The 25,644-nt window shown below is 43.1% G+C and overlaps 1 protein-coding gene across 1 annotated transcript in view; it reads right to left on the bottom strand.

Annotated features, from left to right (window-relative positions):
• Positions 1-484: 484 nt before the first annotated feature.
• The window catches only part of LOC118788044 (zinc finger protein 536-like), a 90,312-nt gene continuing 65,152 nt past the window's right edge, over positions 485-25,644 (bottom strand). The window contains exon 5 of the mRNA XM_036543878.1: positions 485-557. The gene's annotated coding sequence lies outside the window, so the exon portion shown is untranslated. The remainder of the gene's footprint in view (positions 558-25,644) is intronic.

Below are 25,644 nucleotides of genomic sequence, written 5' to 3'. Positions count from 1 at the left end.
GTTGTGTGTGTCAGTGTGGATAGGAAAGCTACAACACTTCCTCCTGATCACTCTCTTCCCATATGAGGCTTTAGCGCTACCGTTACTCAGAGAGAGAGATTTTTTGCCGCTCCTTGTGGAGATTTTTGAGCTTTTAAATATGCCATGCTCAGCTAATAAAGCTGTATTATTTCCATACGTATTCCTTTTACGGTGTTACCGTAATAAATATTTTTGAACACAGACTTGGAATGTATGCCGTTGGTTTAAAAACCTCCCCCTGTTCCATTGGCGGTTGACCCTTATGGCTGTTACTCTTGTTGTGGTGACGGTACAGGAAGTGGCACCGTGACGCGGTCACTCCTGGGCGTGGCTGGGCTCCAGGGTGGGCGGGGCTGCGGGGGCGCCATCGTCCGAGGCGCCTGAGGTGTCCGAGTCGATGCGGGACCGCTTGAAGCGCCGGTCGGGGTACTGGCTGTTGTCGAAAGGCATGCGATGGACACAGAGCACGTGGGTCTTCAGGTTCCCCTTCTGGGAGGCGCTGTAGGGGCAGTATCTGCACTGGTATGGCTTCTGACCTGCAGGGGGCGACAAATCGTCCATCAGCATCTATCGAATTAATCCATCCATCACTCCTCAGACAGGCCCATGGCACAGCTCAAAAACCACACACACACCCCCAGTGAAACGAAGTCGAAAGGAATACTTATGTGTAATACGTATGAGAGAGAGAGAGAGAGAGAGAGAGAGAGAGAGAGAGAGAGAGAGAGAGAGAGAGAGAGAGAGAGAGAGAGAGAGAGAGAGAGAGAGAGAGAGAGAGAGAGAGAGAGAGAGAGAGAGAGCGCGCTGGCACCTGACGATCTGCAGAGCAGCTAATGCCTTTCAGATGCTCTTAGACAGTAATTCCACCCTGCGAGCAGCAGGCAAAGACCATCAGGGAGACAGAGATGAACCAATCAGAACCCACTCACGGAACCTGAGGAGGTGGGGTCATCACGTCTCATTTCCTAAACATACCTCTGGGCCTAAGATGGCATTGGGGACTACTGTATGCTCGGATTTAAAAGCCACATCAATCCATTGATCAGAATACAGAACAAGAAAAAGGACATTAGTCATACTATCACCATTGCTGAGGCTGATGGGAAACGTAGTTTAGTATTCGTATTAGTATTACAACCACTATTTTGTTCACTCATCAAAACAGTTCCTAGATGCATGAAAAGAGCCAAAAAACTATTCTCCGATATGATGTATTTTCTGCACATACGCAGAATATATGATAAAGTGATAAAATGTGAAACACTAGCTGTAAAAGTTTGGAGATTAATCGGCCAACAGCAAACCTTCCAGATATCCCACCTCAGTATTAATGTGTAATTCCACCTCTTCTGCCTCTAACCACCTATGCCATTACAGGTAGGAGACATTCCCAAAGTCATGTATTTTGGAAAATGTCTTTCTTGATTAGCAGGCAGTATGAAATTGGACAGTAAAGAACACATCAAGCGTGCATGATTTATTTATTTTTTTTTTTAAGTTTACTATGAATATATTCTCTTTTCACAGGACACCAGGGACACGAGTTTAGGGAATATGGGGCTGGTCTGTTTCTTTAGTTAACTAGAAAACCCAAGACAGAAGAAAGACAGAGGATGAGATTTGAGTATGTAAGAATCAAAGCAAGGCAAAGCTCACACAGGGGACAACGCCCCATGTTAATTACTGAGCTAGAATCCCTGCTGTCCCAGCACCACCGGTTAATAAACACCCAGAATAATAAAGAATAGTTTCTTTTCCTCTCTGATTGTGTAGCTGCATCATTAGCCATGTAGATTAGTGTGGAACAGACACAGCCATGGCCCTTTTTCTCTCATTACTTACATCTCTTATTATACGTGTGCTATATGTCATGTGTTAATCAATACACAGGAGACAACACTTGTATTGCATGTGGATTCAGAGCCCGTAAGCACTGTTTTCTATGTCACAACGTGTGTCAGTGTAGGAGCTCCTGTGCCCAAGTGTGTGTGTGTGTGTACGTGCACTCATGTTTGGTGTGTGTGTGTGCGCACGAGCGCATGTGTGTGTGTGTACATGCATTCATTTGGGAGTGTGCCTGTGTGTGTACATGCACTTGTGCTTGGTGTGTGTGTGTGTGTGTGTGTGTGTGTGTGTAACCCTCAGATAATGAGCTAGATTACACAGAGCTGGGAGCCCCCGTGCAGAATGACAGGGCATCTGAATGGTGACAGATGACTCTGCTGTGTGACAGGCACGGAGAGATGACTGCCGCTCTCCCCGCTGTGATCTGCTATTATCTCCACGGGAGACGAGTAATAGCACCACAGAACCACCCTGCCCGGCCGCTGGCTCCCCTGTGCTGACCTCCGCCCACCACGGCCAGGCGGGGGCGCTCCAACACAACATCCTCCCTCTCTCTGTCTGTCTGTCTCTCTCTCCCCCCATCATTCTGCTTCCCCTCACCCTCCGCCTTCCTTCTCTTCTAGGCCTGGAATGTCCCATGTATCCGTGTTGGATTTAAGACAATTATTTTCCTTCATTCATTCATAAACACCACAAGGTCAGCGGACACCAAAACGGCTGTGTGTTGATGTATATGTGTGTATCTGTTAATGCACATGTGTGTGACTGTGTGTGTGTGTACACATGGCGTGTGTAAGTTTGTTACTCACATTGAAGAGCCTTGTGGTAATACAGTAAGAAGCCTGTGTTATATTCATTCTCATTCCAAATGAAAATTAGATTATATCATACATTATGTTATACATTACATGCGAACGCCACTCTTTCCTTGCCAATGCAATAAACTCTACGCGAGTTGTGCTGGGCTGCCATGATTACATTTTCATCTAAATAAGAGCATAAAGTTGCACACAGCTCCCTTTATGCTGGGCTGTCAAATGACTAGCGTGCCTCAGATAGTTTGCAGAGCATTTTTATTGTCCTTCAGTGTCGTCACTGCAGTCATTTAACAAAGAACAAGAGACCAAATGACTCTGTGACAAGATTCTTGCCATACAAACTATTGACTGCAACACACGATCATATGTCAAACTGTCCAAACCAAATTGCCACCATCAGAATGAATGTGCCCAAAACCACCCCTTACATATTAGGATAATTCAATGATTGTTCCTTCCCAGTAAGAATTTATCAGACAGCACTGCCAGTAAACTAAAAATGAATCCAGAGAAACAGACCCGAGCCTCACTGGAAGGTGAGCTGGTCTTTACCTCCCTCTAGTGGCCATGAGTGGGAAATGCGGCACAAGACCCACAATATGGAGGAAACCTTAAACGCAGCTGAAGAGATGAGCGCGGGGCAGGTTCAGCTAGCGGTCACCATCTGCCCACTAGAAGCGGCTGGCGCGCTGGAAGTGAGCCGCGCCGTCTTCTTAAACGTGTCAATCGCGGAGCATATTCCCTGACTGTGTGGTGCGTGGGAGAGGAGGTGTGTATTCCAGTGAAGGGAGAGAAGGCGACACAGACCGTCTGTAAACAGATAAACAGAACAGCCCTCACTGAAAACACAGAGAGCCCGATATACTTCACAGAGGGCCGGCCTACCAAACACATGCAACCAGAGGAAAAAAAAAAAAAAAAAAAAATTTATGAAATGCAAATCTGTCCTTTATGAGGTGTTATTCAGTGTGTGGCGATTTCCTCAGTCATAAAGCGATTATAGTAATGATGACTGCAGGGCTCACATTGACACACATATACACTACAAAAGCCTATACCTCCTGTATCTAACAGACACACACACACACACACACACACGCGCGCGCGCGCACTCATACCAAGAAACACAAATATATTGTATTACACACTAACTGAAGCTCTACCCATCTGCAAACGGTCTGCGCCTCATTGGCTCTACCCTTTCCCATCTGCAAACTGCTAGCTCTTCATTCCTCAATGTGCATCAAAGAAAGCTTATTCACTGCGAGTGGGTGTCTGGTAAAACCTCTCACAGCACATCCAGCCCTCGTCTGGTCTGGGGGACCCGAGTTTCAGAACTACTGAGCTGTTAACCTGGGTCCTTCTCCACGGCAGTTCACCCCATTCAGGATTAAGAGAAACATGGCATCCATCAGCCCAGGATAGAGAGAGTATCATTCCTCCACTATGCTGGTACACCTCAGATACCAGAGGAGAAGAGCTACCAGCTTTGGCTTGGTGCTGCCTCTTGAAAGCATAGATTCAATGCTTTTTTCTGCAAGAAAAGCAATCCGCCATTGTTACCATGCTCGAAAATCTCAAATCAAAAATCTTAAATGGAAAGGGGAGCTCTGATTTAGGCTGAGAATCACGCTGCAGTGAGGAAAAAAAAATGAATGTTTGATTGATGTGCTTTATGATGATCATGGTAATACTAAAAATAAGAGCAATACAAAACTTCACTGTCACTTCTGTTCCCTTGCGTTGGAAGTTGCTCTGGATAAGAGACTCTGCTAAATGAATGTAAAACTGGTACACTCATTTTCTCACAGCAGTGCAATGCAACTCATTTTATTTTAGGAAGGCATGGTCAGGCGCGACAGACAGCCAGTAATAGATAGAAGAAAAAAGAGAAACACAGAATTAATCTGAGACGGAGGAATGTCTAAGTGACAGATTTAGGAATTAACCTTACGCTGGCCAAAGAGTTCAGTACTATACACCATCTACAGGGGCTGTTGAATAGCTCAGCTAGCAAAGTGCTCCCTCTAAGTGCTGTCTGAGGCCAAGGGCCCAGGTTCGAAACAGACACTTGGCTGGACGCTCACACAGCTGCTTCCAGGGTAAAGGTGCCTATGGCCACAGGGCTTCCCTGTCTCTCCACGCTCAGGCACCCTGCAGCTACGAGCTGCTCAGATGACGCTACTGGAGCAACTAGCACTCACTTCACCGTGGTGCACTGTGAGACTCAGGGCCAGCGCTATGGAGGTGCACTGCACCCCCACGGACCTCAGTGTACCCCCAGTTGTCTCCTTGTATCCCAATGTCTACATAGTATTTATTGCTTCTTTTGAGATATTATGAGCTACTGGCAGCTGGCTTCTCTTCACTAACCACCTTCCCGGGTGCTTCCCCCATTCCATCCTCATTCCCAACAGAGGTCGGAAAAACACCTGCTTCTGCTCAGCCTGTTGTGACCACATCAGGTATCACATATGTTACACAACCAGAACAAGGGTTTTCAAGATTCAGGTGAATCTGAATCTGGGCTCATAACACAATATAACTCGCAGGACAGAGGGTGCTCGACTACCTGGCTCCTGCCTTATTCATTGATGACCTATTAGTTGCCCTATAGGCTGTAATTGTACAAATATAATAGTACTGTGTCCTCAAACAGATGCTGCTCTCAGCTGAGAACTGTCTCATTGTGGAACTGTACACAGCCTGTCCCCGTACTGTCGCTATACTTGCTGTATGCACTTTTGTAAGTCGCTTTGGATAAAAGCGTCTGCTAAATAAATAAATGTAATGTAAATGTTTAAAGAAAAGGTCATAAAATTAGAGCACTTTTGCTTAGGATGCCATGCTAGGACAAATCTGTGCACGTTGTTACTCCTGAATCCCTCTAGTAGCATGAACTGAGGTTAAACCAAACACCGTATCTGGTCACTGGGAGTGAACTCTGAAAGACTGCTCCACAATCAGCATTTTATAGGGGAAACAAAGATAAAAATGTGCATTGTTGTGTGCTTTATTTTGCAAATAGCTGGGAAAATAGAATATATTTACATTTTTTTCTCATTTGTAATGGCTTGCATTTCGAGATAAAACTAGCAGATGGATGACACTAGGTGGATCTGTTTATTGGACACAATGTTAGATGCCAGACACCAAAAAAATGTGCAAAGACAGCACTTACAGGGCATATTGTGTTCAGCCTGGAAGGGTAATAACGCATTATTTGTATTCATTTTTGGAATACACTGGAAATCTCAGCTAAACCAGTCCTGTTCCTTGTCAAAGTTTAATTTCTGCAACAGTCTCAGTGGGAGTTATTTGGCAATTACTGCGGATAGAATGCATTTCCACGTCATGTTCTGTTCATGAAATGCCACGTGAAACTGGTACAACAAAATTAAAACACGCATTTCAGTTAGAGGCATATTAAAACAGAGGATGTGTGAGGATATGCAAAGTTAATCGAGGAAAAGAAATCTTAAGTTACGATACGGCAGCAAAGCTGACATCTACACTTCCCTCATTAAAAGCACAATAACGCTATCAAACGTTATTTAAAATTGAGATGCCATTTCGAAATTACTCAGTCATCAAATAATGTGTCAGATTGTGAAGGAATATGAACTGCAGATTAAAAAGCAAAGGAAAAAAGCTCATAAGTAATTAATAGTATGAGATCCTGAGAGTGCATTCCTAACATACACATCACTACTGATTGGCAGGGCTAATTTAGACAGGCTACAGAGGACTCACTGGCAAATTAGAAATGTCCACACTGAATGGGCTGACTGCACTGTATGTTTTTATTCAGATAACACATGAAGACTAAGCCCACGATAATTGACCATCTGCTGCCATTCTTCATAAATGATAAAATTCACTTAACGTGCAAACAGAGAAAAAATAGTCGACACTAGATGGAGCAATACGCCTCAATATTCCATTACGGACAAAAATTGAAACAGGATGTACAAAATAAGGTCTATAAATCTGACGCATGGTCTGCATGCAAAAATGTAATCAATATAAGAACAATTAAATTAGAGAAGTATAGATGTGTAGCTTGATCCCTGCTGATGGAGACTCAGTTCATAATCAGTTGCGATTGTCTTTACTGAACCGCACAGATTACAGAATTGTAGTTTACTGCCCTCTGCTGGTGCTTTATGAGAACACACCTAGATGCGGATCAACAACCTATCATAGTGGTTATGCAATGTTGAACAGAATAGGTGGAAGAGTAAATTAATAAAAACAGTGATGTCTTTGAAAGGGTAAAGCTCTTCAGCAGTTTTGGGGCTTTTGAGGTTGTCCATGTTGCTGTACAGTTCAGCCTCCATTTCAGATCTACAACCTTAGATGCACCTAAATGACAAGTGGGTAGCAAAAAAAACGGACAATTGAAGGCCTTTTTCCCCCCAGATAATGGCTGTGTCTCCATTTGAAGCCGTTACAGGGATTAACTTTTTAACCATGTTAAAATCCTTTATTCTTTCATGTCATTGACTCAGAAGGAAAACTGAAGTGAAATTGAAGAAAATCAATCCAAAACAGCAAAAAGGCTAGTTTTCAGTGTGGTGTAATCCTCTTTCCTGCGCAATAATCTCTGTGTTATTGATCCTTTCATTCACTGTCAGGCATCTGGAGATGTTAAAAAAAGTGTTGCTCTTGGCAAGGTGAAGTTTACAGTTCAACCCACATTTATAAATATGTAAATACAAATATTATGCACCACCTGAAGAGTAAGTGTTGTGAAAATATTAGAATGTTTTAATGAATACAGGATGTTTACACATACCATTTGGTGTGATTCAGATGGACACCCCCCCCCCCCCCCCGAGCAACCAGTAAAGTCCAAAATGCTGACTTTCAGGGCTGGGTTTAACCACAGTTCTATAATCATTTTAATAATAGTTTTTAAAAATCATTTGTCAATGGCAAACACACACACACAATTCTTATTCTTACTTTTGCATTGAAATTGTTATTCCCCGTCCAAGGTGCTGCTCATTTTTTATATTGTGTCATTTAACAGATGCCCTTATGGAGAGCAACTCAAAAAAGAGGAGTACAAAGTGAACCTAATAAAGTTGCATGAGAAACATACACAGCAACTGTACAGCTGTGTAAGTGAAGACAGACAGACTTGGGATTCTCTCATACCCCAAATGACTCATGTTTGGAAAGGAAAAACCTGATGACTTAAGAGGTTTTCATAAGGATTTGTTTTTCATGTGGAATAAGAGGAAATGCATTGTGTTTTGGATCTTTCCTATCAGAGGGGTCCTCTAAAGAGTCTGATAGCATCAGTACTATCACCGGTGTTCTGAAAGTTATTTACCTGTGTCCACATGCCCGCACAAATGCACCCACACTGGTAATACGTGTCTGTTACCCTTCAGAGGGAAAACATAACCCCCCCCACCCCCCACACCATTGGAACAGATGCAGGGGGAATGTGGAGCTGATTTCTACAGATCTGGGGAAATCTTTAAAAAGAAGGAAGTGTTGGGTGCTACCCCACACCTGTGTTTGGCAGGTGTCACACAGGGGGCTGCCCATAGGTGAACCTGCTGCTGTGAACCTGTGTTTTTTTTTTGGGGGGTGGCTGTCCCCCGCCATCCCTCTCCCCCCCTACCTAAACTCAGCCCCTGCCCCCTCCTAAAGCCTTCCATACTCTCCCTTCTGTCTCTCAAAACCCTGTACTAACAGCAGGAAATGCCCTTCCATCTCCATTTGATCTCCTAATCGCTTCTGCTGAAAAGATAATTAGAATTGGGCTCTACCCAGACCCAAAAAAGAGGACACTAAACCTCAGACTGCATCTCAGTCACCACCGAGGCCTCATCCCAGCCCGTACCGCGGGGACCAACAAACCCCGTGTTCAAAGCACGCCCCCATCTGGTGCCCATGCTCCTCGGCCATTCTTTCCAACTGACGTAATCCGGATTGATCTGTCCGTCTGACTCAGATCCACGGCGCTCCTGTCCCTCACAGTGAGTGAGCTCAATGCCAGCCTTTCATCGCTAACGATGCAACGTAATGCGGCTGGAATGTGCGGCACGGCCACCTCTTAAATTAACGTGGCACACAAAGGTCGCCAGCAGAGACGTGGTTCTAATGCAAAAAATCATTAAACACAGATTACTGAAACGCTCTTGCGTTAACGAGGTCAAAGCGAGGCAGTTAAAACTTTTTTTTTTTTTTTAAATAAGGCAGAGATTTTGATTGCCGTTGCGTGTGATGTGCTATCGATTTGTCTTGCCAACAGCCTTTTATCTGACTCAGAGAAGACAGAAAGTCGTTCACTTCATCAATCTCTCATATTTGAACTCCTATTACTCAGATTCTAACCCATTATTTTCATAGTCATGGATCGTATTCATACTAGGGATGCAAACACACTCTCATTTACTCTAGTCCTCAGTGAAATTCCAAAGTATAATAGGTCTGGTGGAGAGTTAGGGAAAGGTTGCAACTTGCTTTTATATAATTTGGCTCTGTTAGTGCCGATATACAGGTGGTAGAGATGGACATTTGCTGAATCACGTTAAAATGCTAACCTTTCTCCGGGACACAATGGCAACGTCACAAGGTTTTACACCTAAAACACAGCAGTCTCATGTTCTTCTCAGACCGAGAATCCCCCCCCCCTCCAGCTCTATCCTGAAGCGGTGGTTGAAACAGAACTGCAGCACGAAGCTCCTGCAAGCGTGTCGTTCTCACGCTTCTGCGTCCTGTTTGCGCATACCTTCTCCTTACTAATTTTGTGCGGCATCGGGCCCACGGAGACAACAGCGAAGGGATCACTGCTGCATGTGAAGGGCCAACGGCACTGTCAGTGACTCTGAGTGGACGAGAAAGAGGAGAGGGGCCGCATTTAACCCCCTTGGATCCCAGCCCTGTTACACCTCACGACACGCGAGATAGGGCTGACACACAGCTCCTGACACTCGGAGCACGCCTGGAGGCAGCGTCAGCTCTCCTGAGGCAGACATGTAAACGCTGTAGTCGGAGCATGAGTAATCCAAGGCGAGATGTGTAAAGAGAGTCGAGTCACCCCGGTCCGAGTCGCTGTAGGACCGGCATTCAGTTTTTTTTCAGTGCTGCAACCGGGGACAAGTTGGCTAGAACTGTCTCAAGTGAAATTATAAATCACATAAATAAATTAAAATACATAAATAAAATGAAATTCTAAAAGATCAATTCCGCAAACTTGCAGTGTATTCCGAGGGATGTTTTTCCAAACAGAAATTTGTGTGTTCAGTGAGAACTGTTAAATTAAAATGATGAGAACCAGCACAGCCAGGCTGCTTTTTTTTTTTTTTTTTTAAACACTGTTGGGTGATGTACTGGATGAATTTAAACAGCACAGTGATCTCTGATGTTTGAACATCACAATTTTCAATCATTTTCCCTTCCTCTGTTGATCTTTGCTGATGGAGGCTTCTCTCCGTCAATACAGAGAGGGTGGCAGCATGCCATGCTGGTGAAAGAACTGAGCTTATAACCACAAGGCTACAGGTTCAAACCCCAGACGCACACTGAGGCTTTACCCTTAAGTTAGGCGTTTGCCCTGAATTGCTTTATTAAATCTACGCACAAGGATAATATGTAAAGTAAGCCATTTGAGATAAGCACATCTGCCAAGCAAATAACTAAAGGTGATGTAATAACTCTCCCCAATGGAAAATCTCCAGCACCTGCCTGAGGTTTCAATGCGCTTTAGGCTGGCTTACACCATTCTCCCATGATCCAAAGTTCCCAAGAAAACATCTGCTACTTACACTTGCGGGATGTGAATTAAGATGGCAGTGCTCAGAACCATCTTCCCTGCCATTCTGTTTGACTGCCATTGAAAAGATTAAGAAAAAAAAGACTGAACACTACCCATAATGCAGTTGTTTATATGGTCGTAAGTGATGGGCATTTTCAGTTCATAAGAGATTATGTATAAACACAGAGTATAGAAGACAAATCTATGGCTGATGAATTTGCATAACTGATTTAAAGAAAAAGACAAAGGAAAACCAGTGGTACGATTATGTAAATTAAAACAGGATTTCCGCTTACCGGATACATTTCTATCTAATTTAAAATCTGCCATTAAAGAATTCTCATCATTATGATATACATTTCTCTTCCTGATTCCTGCTCCATCCCGAGCAGACAGCTTTCAAATCAATGGATTTCCCTAAACCCTGTTCAAGCCAATCACACGGTCACTTCCTCATGGGTTTACCATACATCTGCTTGCAGGTTTAAAAACGGCACAATGCTACTGAGGAAAAATGTATTATACAGAAAATATTGATTTATTTGATGTGTGGCTTCACAGAACATGGAGCTGGAGGCTGCCAAAGGCGATACCCTGTATGTATGTATGCATGTATGTGTGTGCACAGACATATGATCACAACATGAGGCTCCGGCTTCTCCTACTCACACCCCCAGGTCCTGCGTGGGGCTGCCCCTGCTCTGTGTGAGGTAAGCAGCAGGTGAGAGGTGTGCGTCTTCCTCCCTGTGAGAGGATCCATTCGGAGAGGAGTCACACGCTCCTTTACTCTGCAGCCTGTAGGTGTGAGCAGTCACCTCCTCAGCTGTGACACTGCACCTTCAGTTCGAGGGTTTCCCCCCCGACGAGCACCTGGAGACTTGGCTCTGACAGGACAGCTCACTGATCCCGTCTCTAAGGGGCACAAGCATCCACGTCCGGCTGCAAAAATGCCCCCACCAGAAACACACAACACATGACAACTGTTCCCGTCATCTGTGGATAACCTTCTGCTGCATATGACTCCGTGCAATTAGGGTGCACCACATGAACACCGCAGTTCCCGCTTCTCCAGCAGCCCTGACGCATTATAAAGACTCACGCACAGGCAAATGGCCACAGGCTCTTTTGCTTCACGTCATGTCAATATTATCGGGCAGTATAATGTAGCCTTTTCCACCCTTTTTCTCCCCACATTTACTGCCTTGATCTATCAATCTTTTTGAAATTGATCTGTCTGCCTCCTGCTTCTTCTTTTCCTTTCTCATTAGCAGTTACTATACTGAGATAATCCATATTTATGCAGCTGGAAAATTAATGAAGTGATACGAAGATGAAAGGTGCCCGACAGGGAGGCGGGAGGAGAGAGTGACAGGGAGTGCATGCACTCCTCACCCTGAAGGGGTACGGTATGAGATGACTCTGACCCCTGACCTTGAGGAGTGATGCGTCGATGAATCCTCACCTCCTCAAAAGAGCCTCAAAACGATATGTGCCATATTCTAGAACTCCCTGAAACACAAGGACCACTTCCTGTGATCTCACCGCAAGACAGGAAGTCCAGCGAAATATGAGATCCATCCCCACATATTTGGGAAAACACTAATCCTCAAAGGCTCTCTTAAGATACTGACGATCAATACATGTCAAGCATCAGTATAATCGACACAAACATTTAGAATTTAGAGTCAAAAAAGCTTCTGTCCTTGTCAAATATTATAGGCCATATTCAGATTCATGCGTTAGTAAACTGTATAGTTTTTGTCTCTGTTTTTGTGCAACAGCAGGGCAGAGATATTGAAGACGATGTATCAGGGTAAGCAGTTCAGACTTCTCTCCACGTCTGAAACAGCCTTAAACGATTGTGAGGGATCTGAGCTATTCTTTGGAGACTTAAGGTTTGATCTGAGATGAAACATATGACATGAGTTTCCAAGCATCCCGATGCAAACAGGGAGATGGATGAGAGGAAACCACACAGCACATGAAAGCACGCTTCAAACGCGTGAAATCTGACTTGACGGGACTCTGAAGGTGTGGGTCCCCGCAGACTAAAAGAACTAGGGTACAGTCGCGTACTGCGCTTAAGCGACAGACTTCTTTTCTGTGTGAAAACTCGTGAAGCTTTGGTTTCCTAAATTCCCTTATTAATGCTTTATTCTCAGACTGAATCAGCTGGTGCGCTCAAACAAACAAGAACAACTCTTAATAGGACTGTAATAGGGACAGCCCAGACATAGGCATGCAACTATTATTTGGCATCTAAGAGCTATCACTTTAAATTCGAGCGATTTCTGGAAATAGAGCTCTGGTCATGTCGCAGGCAAGAGGGACCGACCTGACAGTAACACTGATCTCTGTCAATCTGTCCAATAAAAATGTGTGTAAATGACAGTCAATTGCGAATGACTCAACTTTTCCTGACGAAAATGAAATATATTCTAATATTCTGAGAAATATGTTGTTCATCCCAAGAATATCTTGCAAATAAATACATTTAAAATATGCCAAGCAAAAATTATATTGCAATATATTGATTGAGCTAAATATATTCGAAATACTACTTGTATGGAGTTAAAACAATGCTTCAGTAACAGTAGGAGAGAACCACACCAGATTAAAGTAAAAAGATACCCTCTGACACAAACAGCCACAGCTGAAAAGGTGGTGGCCAACTCAAATTTGTTGTGGAGTTGAACATTAAATTTCACTGAAAGAATTCAGAGGGCTCCTTAGTTCATCCACATAACAGTATCTAAACTCTAGCCTACTCCCATGATGAAAGCATCTCACTGTATTCTTTTCATTCTGTCCTTACACTATTCTTGAACTTGACATTAATATATTTTTTTTAATTTTAGCTTTCTTCAGTACAGCGGAACTTCAGAGATGGGAACAATTACTCTCTCCTAATGCAATACCAGTGAAAAGCACCCCAGATTATAAATCACTGAAAAATAACTTTGTTTCAATTTAGTTCAAAGCGCATCATCTGCCTCAAAAGAGATTAGCAGCTTTTAGCAGGTCAGTGATGTCACCGGAAAGGGGGGGGGGGGGTCCCTTTCATTAAGCTCCAATTGGCTGAGGATTCCCTGGAGGGTGTGCGTGCGCTGGAGTCCTACACCGCGCGGAGACAGCAGTGCATCGCAGGAGAAAGAGTCGGAAGTTAGACTGGTGCGATAGCCTCCCTCTCTCTCTCTCTCTTCCTCCCTCCCTCCTTCCCCCTCTCTCCAGACTAGCACATGCTGTTTGCGCCGCGGAAAACGGCAGCCGCGCGGCAGAGTGACGGTAACAGACTGAGAGGGGCGCCTAATGAAAGTCCTTTGTTCCCTTGAGTGAGAAGTGAGCAGCATTAATCTGACACTATTACCTTCTTTACAGTAATTATACAACTTTAAAGGCAGAGTCAGTGTGCCTGGGTCTCCGCGGTCCCTGCTGGAGGGAACGGAACAGGAAAAAAAACGATCCTCTCACTTTCTGACTCTCTCTCCGTTTCAGCAAATACTCGATTTAGTTCGCGTTCCTTACTTTGATTCAATGAATCGAATTAAAACTGCCGTTATTAGAGGTTAATTAGAGTAGTTAGAGCATTTGGTAGTAATTCTCCACCACAGCATAAGAAAATAAATCCTCTTTCAATGTGAGGTGGGACGAAGTGTTCTTATTGTTCCGATTATTTCTCCGTATGTGTCAACTGCTGTTTGGAATATAAAGACTGACAGAGGCTGTGACTGACAAGTATTAGGAAGAGTAAAAAAGATGAAAGAGTGTGTTTTTCTTCATTTTGAGACAGAAAGCATAGACAGGGCGGTTGGGTGGTTAGGTAAGAGCTATGTTTAGGTGGCTGGGGTAACGTCTGTTAAACACTCCAGAAATGACATTCAAGCACTTCGTTGTGTTCTAAAGTACAGAATCAACACCCCGACTGAATAACATGTGCTGCGTGCAGATTAGGGTAAAGCTGGCACGCAACAATAAAGAAAAGTATTTAAACAGAAAACGATTGTTATTCATATGGGTTATCAGCGTTAGGCAGCAGTCAAGTTCCAGCGGTCGGGTGAAAAACCTTGAAACGGCGAAGAGCGAAACGCGATTCTGTGCCACTGAACAAACAGCATCTCTCCCTCAAAGCCTGCCAGTGAATGCGGGGATCAAACACGGCGAGGGTCGGGGTTAAACGCTATCCACAGGAAGTCAAGTGCGCCAGAAGCCGGCGGGGAAAGAGCTCCGTCTGTCCATCATCAGAGCTGCAACTGCGCCTTGCTCCACACTCACACAAACAGGACGGAGACGAATTACAAGGAGAAGAGCAAAGAATGGAATCTGACTCTCAGGTTACAACACCGAGATGACAAGACTGAACAGCAAGACGGACTGTGAGAAAGACCAATTCGTATCCTAATTTTGGCCGTCCGTCCACTAAATATGGTCCAAATCAGACCGGATATAGGCCTATATAAATTTAATCTGATCATTTTTGTGAAACAAAACCTCGGGAAGTAAAGACAGCCATGCAGTGTGTGATTAGCTACCCTCTTCCAAAGACAAAACATTATTTATAATAAGTCTGCAAAAAATGTCCTTTTCCGTCCTGTTTCTCATTTTCCAGTTTCAATACATTTCATACATCAACTTGTAATCCATTTTAAATCTGGCGAGGAACGTGCAGAACCGTTTTACACAGAGCAAAGATCTTCACTCAAAAGGTGCGGTTTTCTAAAATTATCACGTCCCTCCATTTCTATTAATTTAGACTCGAGTCAGTGATATCTTTGTTTTATCGGACTGAATCTACATACAATCCTATCATTTATGGTTTGTGTTTGAGTATACTCAGTACTCAAAAACGGCCTCTAGGTGGTGCTAGTCTTTTATGTTTGTGGAGATTTTTTTTTCATGACGGTAATAACATTAATTTGCGCAGAAATTGGTTTTGATGTAAATATAAAATGGTGCCCATTCTGAGCGGCAATGAGGCACGGTGCCTTTCTGCAGATCCTAAATTGAACAGTTAAAAGAGTCGATTGTGCGCCTGACAGATGAGGTTGATTCTGGTCAGCTGACGGCCTCAGAAACGGTCAGCCAACGTGCTGGATTTGCTTTTGGCCGATTTCACCCATGCGAGCACTCTTAAGCCGTGACAAAAGGAGAGGACGTGCCTCTTCCATCCAAACCTGCTGGTGCTTCGTCTGCAGACCACCCAGTTAATTACGCATTAAAGATAAACGAACAAAACAGTAAAAACCGATAGACCAAATCAATAAGTACGGATATCAATAGATACAGAAACGGACACCAATATTATAGATACAGATATACTAACGCGCACATTTCGCATCTGTGACCGAGATGTGAAATTTGATGCGGATTTGCGCGATGACAGTCTTGTTAAAGAGTTAGATTTCGGCTTTAAGAGGAAACATATTTTTAAAATGTTGAATCGTTCAAGGCCTGTTTGCCAGTGGTCGAACACGTGCAGGAGGAAAAAGCGTTTCCTTTCCAGCTCCAAAGCAGACAGCTGTTCAAGAAATGCACGCGCAGTCCTTGTGAAATGGCAATGAATTGATTTGTTTGTTTACAGCAAAACCGATGTGTGTTTTTTTTTTTTTTAACTCTTTGCTTTTTAAATGATCTACCAATGAGACTAATGTGTGCACAGTTCTGTGAAAATGGCAAGACACTAATCTGTAAGGTAATAGACATAGAATAAGCTTTATTTCTCAAGAATGGAACCTGCAAACACTCTGAATTATAATTCATAATTTCCTCCAACTTCATTATGCACACTCCTCTTAGTATTTTATATCTGTGCTTGACATTCCACACACACTCACAGTACACAGTTCTTTCACAGTGAAAGAAGATGCATTGCAGTACTGGACAGAACAGATCACATACTGAACCTGGTCTTTTTAGTGTTTTTTTCTCCCCCCCCCCATACTGCAATTTACCATGACCCTATTTTTGCCGTCAGATGGTGCTATGGCCATGGGCAGGCAGGACTGTCCTTGAGATGAGAGGGTTGCAAGTTTGAGTCCCAGATGGGGCACTGCTTTAGCGGGTCTGAGCAGATGAGGCATGGTGAGGGCTTCGGTAAATGCCCAGGCCTTCATAAACGGGTTAGGTGTGGAGCATAAGCCCCATAAGTCATCCAGGATAAAGAGATCTGCTTATCGCATGAATAACATGGTGGGGGGGGGGGGGGTTGCGTAATGCGACAGCCAGGATGGGCTGATGGACGTGGGGTGACCACAGTGACTATCACACAGGTAATCCTCACCCAGGAGATCATCCCTACTGTTCTCTATAATGCCATCGGGGATGGAAAATTCTGTTAAAAGGAAACTGCTGATCAGCTGCTTGGTACCTGTGTAACGTGTTACTCTGTCCCGCCTTTGCCCAGGTGATAGTGATGTAAAGGAAACTGAAGCATGTACTCCACACAGCATGTATACAGCATACAGAATAACTAACACTGAATAAGTGTATGGTTGTGACCTTAAAATAAGTACCTTTAAACTCAGGCACCCTGAGACCCTGTTTTTATGCATAAATGATTCTCAAGTGTTTGAATTTCAATACAGACCTCTTCTTGGGAGCTGACCCCCTTTAACGAACTGTCAAAATGTGGCAACGTTTTCATAACCTCTGCACTCTTAACTTGAAAATTCTCAGTTTTGGAAAAAGATTGTGGTCAATCATTTTTTTTTTTACATAAATCATACTTATTAGATAATCAGTTTATTTTGTTCAATGTTAACTGTACTGTGAATCAAATAAAGGATTGTTAAAGTGCCAAAAAGTCTGTCCAGAGATTAGGCAGAGGTGTGATTGTTTAGAGATAGGGTTAGCATTTAACATTAGGGGTTAAGGTTAGCGTTTATTGTCCGATGGCCCCTGTGCTTCTGCATTGTCACAGCTAAACACATTAAGGCGATTCCACGGCCAGAGCGACACGGACAGCCAGAGGCAGGTGGCCCCTGGTGCTGGAAGCGAGGGGGTTAACGCGTTTTTTAACGTTTCTGCATTAACAGGCTTCGAGTGGCCTCGACATTCAAGCGTATCGTCTTACACGCGACGCGCAGCTCCGAGAGTCAGCTGCACGCGCCCGGCTCTTACGAGCGCCGAGATTATGCCAGGGGACATCGGAGCAGATTTAATCCCCTCCGAAGCTGCTGTGCTCCTCTCGAACGGGGCTCACATGCTTTTCATGTTGTTAAATGACATTATGACATTATTTTCTAAGAGTATGTGCAATTACCAAAACGCATCTGCGGCTCCCGCAAACTCTGACAGGGAAGGAGGGGAGAAACAGAAAAAAAAAAAATAGATTTTTCACGATTTATCTACTTATACCGTCTACAATACATTGCGTTTGTCATGCCAGCATATCTCATTTGTATTTAAATTTGACATAGACAGAGATGCTGATTTGAGCAGCAGGGGGTCCTCGTTAAAAAAGGGAATAAATTAAAAGATGCTTAATCAGAATCCGTCTGTCACTCTTACAGATAATCTGATATTTACACAATTATATGAGTGATACTGAAATCACCCAACTCATGTAAATCACTGAGCAGGTGCAAAGGCATTATTCAAACCACTTTTAAAACAAGTGGTCAGAACACATCAAACAGTATTAACAATATCTACAAAGAAGAATCACAAATTAATTTGGCCTATACTTTTAGGATTGCATATGGTAGCATAGCTACACCTTTGTCAAAACAAATTTTGAATGGCAAAACCTGGACAAAAGATTTGACACACTATTGAGAGTCAACTTCTACATATGGGCAGACTGTCAAGAGTTGTAATGGATATATACCCTCACAGTGGGCCCGGTTAAGCAAAACCCTTCCCATTCTCTCCCCAGACACGACTCATGACACTGCTCTGGTCTACCTAGAAGTCTGACTGGCTGTAAAACATTTCAGCATCTTTGTTTTCAGGAGCCATTTATTTTTCCCCACTGCATCCCAAACTTCATCTAAAAAACCCTTCTATTTCAAGGTCTAAGGGTTTTGAAGAAGCTGGCTGAATAATCCTCACATTAAAAGTTTTTCCCTTTCTAAAAAAAGGCAAACCCAAGCCAAAGTTGTTTTGCGTTTCTGAATGAACGAATGAATAAATAAAATGGCAAAGCCAAAAAATGCTGACCTATTTCCCACCACCCAAAAAAAAAGGAACTATCAGCAGTTTTGTTCTTTTATTCTTCCTCCAGCTAAGTCTCATTTATTTGACCAGGTAGGAGGTGTGGCCAATCAAGCAATTAGCCCATTATCCAATGCCTGAGCAGACATTCTCTCGCACGTTGACATTCTCATGCACACAGAATGGCATAGATGAGACTGAGGACCAAAAGGACCAGCCTTAATAGAGGGCCACATGTCCACCAATTAAAATCAGAAAGGGAAATTTTTTTACACTTTTTAAGTATTACCGTGTTTCTGAAGATTGCATTCTCACAGGGGTGTGCCGAATCTTATGGCGTTGCGGTTTGTACTTAACTTTGACTAACCAATCACAAGAGCGTTACTTTTTATATCCGCTGCCTCCACAGAAGCGTGAGTCAAGCAGTCAGAGAGATGGATGACAAACGTAGTTTAAGACACATAATAACACGACTACTTACTGAACTCAGGCACTCAGAGGGAAAGGGTGTCATGGCACTGCAGTTAGACTGAATCTGGGTCAGATTTTTGTCAGACACTTTATCACAGTATTTGACTTGATATCCAATCAGCCCATGGTTTTACAGCCCATCTTGTTTTATTTCGCTGGATCTAAATCTCTAAAATGGCCCCTTTTGGGATAATATTTAATTTTTGAAAAAAGCAAGCTGGGCCTTATTGCACTAGTGACATGACTTTAATATTTTAGAGTGGTCTTGCTGTAAATGTAGAAGCACTTTCATCCTATTATAAATTCTGAGTTTTAATGCATGATTGACAGCTATTGGATTTACTGTAAATTAAAGCTGTGAATATGAATGTGATGAAAAGACCAGGCTTGATGTCGTTCAACACTGCATATATTCATCTTTCTGTAAAGGTTTCGCTGCTTTTCTAACCGCCTAACCGCACTGTGTTTGTACTGCAGCTATCTATTAAGTTACATATGCACTAATATTTAAAAGCGTATGAATATTTCAAAGCTGCAGATGGAAAGGAAACGGATCAAGTTCTATTTGTATGTGTTTGCTTAGCTGCTATCCGTTTAGTTTTAATGTCAGAAGAGAGAGCGTTTCCCCTGGAGCTTACAGTAAAGGTGATTGTCATCAGTTCCCATCTTGGCATTTAATCACCTGCTTCCAATGCAAGTATTTGAAATGCAAATGACCAGCACGTGCCAAGAAATATTATAATACACAGACAGTAAACACTTTTGAAGTCATAACTTTTTTTTTTTCCTTTCAGGGGAGATGCAATGTGAATGTCTTTTTTTTCAGAAGGTAACACCAGACCGATAAGGTTTTTTTTTTATTATTATTATTTCTGGGAGAATGTGCATAATAGTGCTTCTTATTTGTTATAGACATAATTTGATATTTTTTCCACAATGCATGGGGATCACCTCTTCTTTTTGTTGTGTGCAATCCAACTGTCTCTGCCTTTGTGTACTTACTTTTTTCCTCCAGACAGAAACAATATATTATGAATCAGATTTATATTTCCCCACATCTGTTAGTTGCATATGAATATATATAACAATAATGTTTAAAAATGACTCCCTCTCATATGAAATTTGATAAAATCATTACTTCTTCAATAAGCTTTTTGCTGCTGCAGCAGTTCCACAGTGCATGCATCTAATTCTGCAACTTCTGCAGTTAATGGCCCAGATTCAGTCTAGCTGCAATACACTCTGTAACTATGTAGTCACATTTTTTTTCCAAAGTCTTATGAGTTTGGTAGTCACAAAATTAATAAGCAGGCCAAAAAACAACAACACAAAACTGGTTTGAATTTGTAATTGAAAGCTAAACACAAAGCGTATTCTGATTAAGTAAAGTACCTTAGACTGAATATGGGAAAAAGAGAATCTCCAGGTTAGCAGGCAGTCTGTCTGTGGGTTCTGTGATTCCTACAGCTTGATGAGATTTCAGAGGACAGCTTCATAATGAATAAAGCACATCATTTTTCAGAAAGTGTCCACACAACAATCATAGTGCACTAATGAAATCACCACATTTCTTGGGCTTCACTCCTCTGAAACAGACAGGCTCTTAGTCAATAAATAGAATTAGGGTTTTTTTTTTGGTCATCAAATGTTCTTCTAATGCTGTTTCATTGTCGTCATCACCATCATAATAACTGCATTAAGAGATAAGTCAAAGATAATATCTTGAAATGAACAGGGGTTTTTACTGTTTTGGAATTCCAGGTATACGTCCGCACATCTTGAGCACTCCTGCCTCTCCAAGTCATTTCACAGCCTGTTGTTGATAAACCTGCAGCTTTCATGGTGTTTCTCTCTCAAATTAACACACATTCGTTTTTTTTTTTTTTTTTACTTTTGTCTGAAGTGGAAAATGTGTAGAATGCAAAAAAGATTCATTAGTGCTAAAAGCCCCCCATGTCTCATCATACGCCACACCTCACAGCGTATTGCTGAGGTTAAATCTCCACCTGACGTGATTAAGACACGGCTCTCCCGGTATGGATCCCTCCCAGTAGTTTCCGTCACTTCCAGGGACAGAGTCAGCTGGAGCCTCTACTGAAATCTTTGCTGCCATTTTTCACACGGCTGTCATGGCGAGCAGACAGGTCTCCCGACGAGGTGTCACCTAATTGTGTTTTCAAAAGTGATGACACCTCATCTTCTTCTGCTACGTCTCCTAACGCAATTAAGCACCCCAAAATGGAGATGAGAGCACAAGGAGAACATCACAAGAATGTATCCAGAACATCGCAATGGGAAGAAACTGTCTACGAGCTCACACTGCTGCAAAAACGTCTGGTAATTATAAACATGTTTGGTTTTGTCAAATCGCCCATCATTGTGCTGATTTTTTCTTTTTTTCTTTCCACACAATGCAAACAGTCTTTAAGCAGAACATTAATGTTCATCCAAAAATTCTACAGTTCTTCAGTTTCTACAATTTATATTTTTATCAAGGACACCCCGATCCCCTGGCCCCACGTCAGATCAGTCCCAGATTAGAAAAATGTCCATGCCCTGGACAAGGGACCAACACGTGGGACAGAAATAAACCCAACTCCCATCTGATGGCCAGCTTGTCTGTAAAACTAAATCTGTGTTTTTGCCAAGTTTTAGCATGAAGGGGTCAAACAGGCAAGAATTACAGAGCCTCGCGCCTTAGCTACTTGTGAGATAAACAAAAATTCAGCTTTTTCGAAAATCAGGGATCACCTGGCTCCCTCACAGCTGTTTCGCCCGATAAGAAATCTCAGCTGTGACCGAATTAATCAAAACGTCCGCCATAAGAAAAGGACGACGACAGGAAAAACGCGGCGTCCGTCTCTCAAACTCTTAAAACTGGAGGCGGAGAGATGATACAGCCATGTTAAGACTGTTAAAGACAGGGGGCTGCGAAGGAGGGGGGATGATGGTTCGGCCATGTTGAGACTGTTTGTCATCCATCAGCTTGAGCTGACCTCGCCACAGACAGGAAGAAGGCTCTGATATCATCTTCCTGGAAAAGGGCCGCTGTTGTTTTTTGCAATAAAGAGACATTTTGCCTGCCATTTGCACAGGCCGCCGAAGTGCACGAACATGAAAACGCGTGACACCATGTCACATAAAAGTGCGACCGATGCTTGTTCAGCCGGTTACAGGCAAAGTCAGAGCTCGGTATCTGCCCGTTACCATCCGCAGCATACAGATCAGGCAGGATTTAAAGACGGAAGGGAGATTTTGTCGTCTTTTTTTAGGAGGGTTCGGGGATGGGTGCGAAGCCAAGCTCCGTTCACTGCCTTTCTGTTTTCCTTTTGTTGCTGCTTTCCTCCCTCACAAAAGCATTAATGAAACGCGGCTGCGTGCCATCCCATTGTTCAGTGTTTAAAAGCTTAAAGGATGCGTTTGTATTATAACCGGAATAACCAGTGGCTCGGAGCTGGTCAGAATTGTCTTTTCCTGGGGGGGAGGGAAACCGAAGCGCAAACTGTGATAAAACATGTCTGATAAGGTGGCTTTCCAGAACACGGCAGGATGAGGTTTCACATTAAAAAAGATTTATCTTGGAGTACGGTGTTAATCCCGGGCCTAATCCTCCAACTCTTTCTCCTGCGGAGTCTTGTAAAAAGCAGAGACCGTTAAGTTCCTGCGAGGCCGGGAAACTGGTGAATGCAGGGGTTTATTTTACAAGAATTTTTATCGGATGAATCATGCGAGGATTTCATCCTCCATGAGAGGACTGGATTTTCACGAGAGATAATTAAACAGAAAAAAACAGGTCCCTTTTGGAAGAGGGAAAAATGGGTTATATATCATAGGATAATACGAACAACAGCCATGATGTTTTCCACCTTTGTTAGATGAAAGACATACTTGGACATAGGCTTCATTAGCTAACTGTGTATACAGATGAACCAACAGGCAGAGTTTACCTCCTGAAATCTGAGCTCTGATGCTAATCTTCTTTGACTAACTGACTTTGTTTAGAAAGTGAAGCTTATTGGCACATGATTTTCTGTGCTTTATTTGTTCTGAAAGGGGGCACATTAAGTGTGAGACCAGAGGGTCGGAGTTCATATGGATTATACAGGGGTCATGTCTCAATGAAAGATGAGATAAAAAGTAGCACAAATATCAGGAAGAAACAGTCTTTTCTTGTCTCATGATACAGAGAAAATGTTATGATCACTACAAACTGCATAAATAATAAAGCATATGTACTTGTGGACATGTGACCATGAGCAGATTTCAGTATTCGGTTTGTATTTCTTCATGCAAGAGTGTGTGTGTGTGTGTGTGTGTGTGTGTGTGTGTGTGTGTGCGCGTTTGTGTGTATTTGCTTTGCTGGTTTTAATTAAATCTCACCAGGACTACTTTGAAAGAGCTAATCATATCAGCATATCAAACCTCAGCTGGATTAAAGACCAAAAAAAATGTCCAAGAAAGTGGTGAAACTACATCTGACAAAAATATGACCCACAGATAAGAATCAACGACAGACACATTAATTACTATATAATCTCCCAGCTTTGAACTCCAAAGGAGAGGCTGGGGAATCTCTCAACCCGGCGAACTTCGGGAGAGTCGGATTTATTCAAACGTAAATCGAGTTCAGCGCGTTCGAGAGGCAAAACGGATCAGGGCCCAGTTATTGGATTTTGTCGGAACAAAAGCCCTACTGTTTCGCGCGGTGAAAAGCCGAGCAGTTACTGTACCTCTCAAAACTAATATGTAACCATATCTCTTTTAAAAAGGCTGATTCATATTTCTGCAGAAGCATGAGAAAGTCGCTGCGGTCCCAGACCCCTGGAAACCCGAGCTGGTCTGGATGAGCCCGGTTTGGGAACGCAGCCTTTGTGAGGGGCACCGCATTTGAAAAGACGGAACATTACATTTTGCTCTGATGTAAAACATCCCCGTCCGCTTGACAGCACAACGGCTCTTATTGTGCTTTCCGGTCGCGGTGGTGACTGAAAGGTCATTCTGTATATGACTCTGTGAACAAGGGCGGCACTGAATGAAAACTGGGTTATATGTGATCAACTAAGTTATTAATCAGATTAAAATGGATTCTCTTTGCTTCCTATTCAAGCCAGGCTGGGGGGGGGGGGGGAGGAAGAGAATGCAAATGAGCTGAGAGAAAGCGAGAGAAAGACGGAGAGAGAGAGAGGGGAGGGGAAAAAAACAATAGGGCAAACTGTTTAATTATTCTGACACGGAGGCCTTTGTTTTACGGCGGAAACGGTTGGATCTGTGAGGGAAAGGACAGGCTTACGAAAGGCGTGTAGCAGGTATTGTGCACGTCTGTCCTTGCTGGGTTTCCTGTGGCCTCATGCACAGGTAACCTCTCTAATCCTGATTAAATCACTGTAATTAGAGCACCGGCTCCTCCTCCCCCCAGTAACAGCCTAATGAACAATGCGTCGTTCTGAACGCACTCCGCGGGATCTGCACAAAACAGCGCCGAAAACGCCTGCCGTTTCCGCCCATCTCTTACCTACACGCGTTTTAACAGCTGACGGCTGACATTCGGGGCCTATTTCATTTTTCATCATCACAGCAATTCTGTTTTTCATATTTGTGTCAAACACAAAGAAGAACACACAAGAAAAACAAATGTACCAGGTTTTACTGCGCTGGTTTTCCATTTGCACGCAAATATGAGACTGAAAGACATCTTTAATTATTACCTTTGTAGAGACACAGGTGCTTGTGTTACCTGATGTCTTTATACACACGCCCCCACACCGCTTTATTAGATTCACTAACTAATGAGTCACATTGTTGTTGAAAAAGAGCTAAAAACAAAAACTGAGATGATACAGATTCTTTTTTCATTCTGCATGCTCACCTTGCTGGCTCCGCCCGTGCTCTGAGTGAGAGCCCTCTGGCAGCGTGAGCACTGTGATGTTTGTGTGTGAATGTGGTATACCTGTGTGTGTGTGTGGGAAGTGCCATTTTATCACTGTAATCCCCCTAAAGATCTCCCTCTCGCTTCAGAGGTCGCCTTGGGATGAAGAGAACTACAGTGCTGAGAGGAATTTCACAGATTCCACATAGCAAAAGTCTGCTGAGGAGAACCAAATTACACGCAGGAATAAGGAGTGGAGAGGTCATATTACTGTCCTGAAGATGTTGGCTTCTGAGGCCAAAGTATGCATCACTTCCTTACGCAGAAATGCACACGAGAATGCAGTGTAGCACTGAGCAATGGTATGGTGTAGTGGTAAGAAAAAGGGCTTGTAACTGAAAGGTTGCTGGTTCGATTCCCCACTGAGGCACTGCTGCTGTACCCTTGGGCAAGATACTCAACCCACGATTGCCTTAGTAAATACCCGGATGTATAAATGGATAACGTGTAAAAAATTGTAATCTATGTACGTTTCTCTGTTTAAGAGTGTCTATTAAATGACAATAAGGTAATGACAATGCATTCTATTGAATAACTCATACATGAGTCCAGTCTCTGTTGAAGAAACTGCATTACATTACCACCCAGCCTGCATTTTCTCTCTCCCTAACACTGTGAATAGAATAACTGCTCTG

This window comes from Megalops cyprinoides, chromosome 13 (genome assembly GCF_013368585.1).
Source record: "Megalops cyprinoides isolate fMegCyp1 chromosome 13, fMegCyp1.pri, whole genome shotgun sequence".
In the NCBI taxonomy this organism is placed as follows: Eukaryota; Metazoa; Chordata; class Actinopteri; order Elopiformes; family Megalopidae; genus Megalops; species Megalops cyprinoides.
Note: the sequence above shows the minus strand (reverse complement) of the source record. Positions and strands in the feature narration are given on the sequence as shown.